Raw genomic sequence first — 4,250 nt, 5'->3', positions numbered from 1 at the left:
GTGCCAGGGATCAAGCTCAGGACCTTGTGCTTGCCAGGCAGGCCACTTTGTCACTGAGCCGTCTCTCTGACCTCAGAAGCAGCTTCTGTAGTCCCAAATGTTTCCTTATATGAACAAGGACATCAGAGATGTTGTTTTTAAAAGTTCAAATTCACAATTGCCAAAATATAGACTCAGCCTGCATCATCAGTGAATGAATGGTATCTCGGCCCTTTTCTTGCTGTTGGAACAAAACCCCAAACCCAGAGCTTAGAGGGGGAGCAGTCCACGCTGGATCACGCTTTCAGGAGGTGTCGGCCGTGGCTGGCTGGCTCTGTGGTGGAACCCGCAGGGTAGAAGGGCCTGGGTGGAAAAGAGAGGCTCCCAGCATGGCAGCCAGGAAGCAGAGAGAGAAAGGAGGTGCCAGGAAGGAGAGGGAGACCCGCCCTGGCCGACCACCCCTCCCAGGGCTCGCCCGCACCCACCCCACTTCCTCAGAGCAAGTCAGCCACTGAAGGTACGGTGTCCACAGGGTCCCTTTACCTGCCAAACATGTGAGGCTGTTGGGAGACGCCCTGATCGGATCAGTGACAAGCAGAAAGAAGACAAGTAAAGAAAATGCGGTACACAGACACGGTCAGAGTCCTTCAGCCACCAGAAGGCTAGGCCACCGTGTGTGACAGCATGGCGTGGCGGCGGCCAGGCCCCAAAATGTGGATTCAGAGGCGTGAAGCACAGTGGAAGGGACACTGTCATGGCTGCCTTTCGAAGGTGGGGTGCGTCCTGGGCGGCACGTCAGACCCAAGCAAGAGGGGCTTCTATCCCCGGCTGGTGCCTCCCTGCTGCCTCTCCTTGCTGGTGAGATCAGGACGGAGCGATATTTCTGGCAGCCATCTACGTTCCCTGCAGTTCTTCAGCACTCTTGCCCTTCTCTGGGTGTTCTTTTGGTGACGGAAGGTTTCTTCTTGCTTATCCGTTATCTGGTTGTAAGGTCTTATTCTGGGACTTTCTGGGCAGTGGTAGTGGTATTGGTGTGTGTGTTTGTGTGGCTTCTTTTGTGGTCAAGACTTTTTGCTCAAAGTAATTGTCTTAACTCTTAACTCTCAGTAAATTTCCATCTAGACTTAGAGCTGGATAGACACGGACCACCTATTTCTCATAATGGATGAACGTGCAGGGCATTATATTAAGTGAAATAAGTCAGACATAGAAAGACAAATATCCCACAGGCTCACATGTGGAACCTAAAAAGTTGCTATCACAGAAACGGGGGGAATCCTGGTCGCCATGGACAGGGTTATGGCAGGGGTAAGGAGAGGCTGGGGAAATAGCCAAAGGACATGAAGTTTGAGTTAGAGAGGAGTAACTGGCTCAAGAGATCTTCTGTCCGACATGGTTACAATAATTACTATATTCTGAGAGAGGTGATATATTCTCAGCTCAAAAGTGTTAGCTATGGGAGATATGCATATGTTAATGAGCTCGATCGGTCATTCTGCAGTGCATATCTGTGTGGGCGTGGTGCATCCGCTTCTGTACAATTCTGTCAATTAAAAAATGAAAAAGTACAGAAGTATTTTTGGCTGTATCAAAATATCTTGGATGTTAAGTTTCAGCCTTAGTTGCTGGGGCCTGAGGAATCAGCAGAGGTGGGCTCCGGCTCCTCCCCCACTGCTTCCTGCTCTGTACAGCTCACTGAGTGTGAGAGACTCGGGAGGGCTGCACAAATAGTATGCATCTGAGTCCACCTTGATTCTTGACAGTGAGCCACCAGGGAGCATCCTTTACAAGAATTAAAGAAGACGAGAGTAATAGCCCCAGAAAGCCATGTTGTGGAGAAAAACACTAGCCAGTGAAACAAATGACTTCAAAAGAAAGCAAAGTCAACTCCCTCTGAGGAAACAGCTGTGTAAGGAACAAGGAAAATGTTGCACATTTTTTTCTGTGTTTCTTAATATAGCCAGGAAGGTGCTGCACCTGAGGAAGGTGGCCGGGTAGAGGCGGCATCAAGGTCAGACAAGGAGGTGGAGGGAAACACTCAGCTGCAGCAGCCGCACACTCCGAGTCCCGAGGGTGAGCAATGAGTCACAGACTTGTGTGGTGGGCAACCCAGCGGCTTAAGCAGATGACTCAGATGAGAAATTCTTCTTGTACCTAAAAATAAAGGCGAAATTATGAAAAAGATGAGGACATGAAAATAACAAGAAAGATAGGAAAAGGACTTGGAGGATGCCCCTGTGCATGTCTAGAAGGAAAGAACAAAGAAAGAGAAATGTAGGGGGAGCAGAGAATTCCTTGAGTTAAGAAGAAGGGAGCTAGACCTTCAAACTGAAATGTCTCTTCAAACAAAGTGGATGCCCCGTGCTGGGGTGCACGCCTACAATCCCAGCGCTTCGCAAGGCTGAGGCAAAAGGGTTGTGGCTGCAGCGGGGACCACACAGGGAGACTGTCTCAAGAAACCCAAACCAAAACAGAGAAAAAGCCTTAAATCAAAATAAATAAATAAAAATAAAGTGATATGAATCAAAGTGGCTCAACATCTAGACTTGGCACTGTCATAGCCCTGTACTCCAGGTACAAGGAAGGCACTGGTAAACATGTTCTGGGAACAAAGGTGGCAGCAAACGCTAAATTACAAATAAAAACAAACCAGGTAATGCTGGAAGAGACCACACTCAGAGACTGGCTTCAGACTTGGACACAGAATCAAAATCCAGCAGCTGATGGAAAATTAGAAGCTACTGCTCTTTACAAGGCAGCAAGGATTACCTTAGTGAGCATGGAAGAGTCACTTGTGCACCTTCTGAGACACACATTTCACGTGGGTGATTCAGCAAGAGGCAAACTCAGTTGCCACTTGCGGAGGGCAGGGCCGGGTCATTGAGCCGCAGGGGCCAGGCCAGCAGGTAAAGCAAAGATCTCGTCCAGTCACGGAGATGAAACGTGAGACTGTCTCTCAGGGAATCAGGGCCCTGGAGCGGGGTGGATTTCTCTCTCGGCCCTCTGAAGATGATCAATGCAAAAATAAATAGAAAGGGCAGCCTCTGTAGACGCGAGCACGAGCTTCCGCTCCGTCTCCAGTTAAGAGAACTCAGGCGTGTAGACCGGGTTCTTGGGGCGCAGCCACTCTCTGGGCTATGAGCCTGTCTCCTTACAGAGAGGGGATGCTGCTGGGCAGGACCGTACACCTCAAAGGGCTCTCTGCGTCAAGAATCTCCCATGCTGCTCCCAGCTCCAAAGATTTGCTCGGATTATAATCATCTTTAAACATTTTGTTTATTTGTTTTTTAGAACTAAAAAAGCTTGCAAAGACCAAGTCACTAACAGAACATGGGTAAATCCTTGCAGATTCGAAGCAGCAGAGCAGGGCAGTGCGCAAAGAACCCGTGGCGTGTAATCCACGCAGCCTGCAGTCGGAGATAAATCCTGGAGTTTTGTGCTCCAGCGCTTTCATTGGAAGAGAAAGCAGAGCTGGGTCACCGGCCAGGGAAAATTCGTTAGCACCGAGGCGGACGAATGGCAGCCTCGGGAGCCTGACTGTATGCAGAAGATGCGAGGTAGAGCTCGGTAGGGGCGAACACCCGCCTCCGCTCTGGTGCCAGGGTGGTAAGAAGGCGGGAATGCCCTTTGTATGCGAAGACGCCTGCGGCCGCGACCTTCCCCACCACGGAGGCTGAGCCTTCTCATGAGCTAAAACGCGTAGCGCTGCACGGGGACCTGGGACTGATAGAGTCCGCAGTCACCGGGCGGAGGGGGGTGCTCAGTGGTTGAAGGAAGCGCGAATCAGGACTCCAGTGTACCCAAGCCAAGAGCGGGGAGCCCTCCAACTCTGCTCGTGACCAGATCCGATGAGCCCACTCAGGTTCTTCCTCCAAGATTTTTTATATCCAGAGCAGTGGAAGTTTAAAGATTGGAATGCCGTGGCACCCTGAATAACTTTGTGAACGTTTTGATTCCACTTCTGTTAAATGGCCCATTCCCTCCCTCTCCTAAAGGAGTGTTGACCAGAACACAATGTATATAAAGTTGATTTAAAATGTACTGGGCTGGGGAAATGGCTCAGTAGAATAAGGGCTTGCCTGGCAAGTGCAAGGGCCTGAGTTTAATCCCTGGTTCTGCAAAAAATAAAAATAAAAATAATAACAATAATAAAATGTTCAATGCTGTATCAGTAGGATCTGGACAGGATGAACTTTTATTTTTGATATTGGAAAAACAGTAAAGCGGGAAGATGTTAAGAGGAAGTCTGGGCCTGGGAAAGGTCTCCAGCA

Source organism: Octodon degus, unplaced genomic scaffold, assembly GCF_000260255.1.
Source record: "Octodon degus isolate 3935 unplaced genomic scaffold, OctDeg1.0 scaffold00089, whole genome shotgun sequence".
Classification (NCBI taxonomy): Eukaryota; Metazoa; Chordata; class Mammalia; order Rodentia; family Octodontidae; genus Octodon; species Octodon degus.
The sequence above is the reverse complement of the archived record's forward strand: the minus strand, read 5'-3'. Positions refer to the sequence as shown.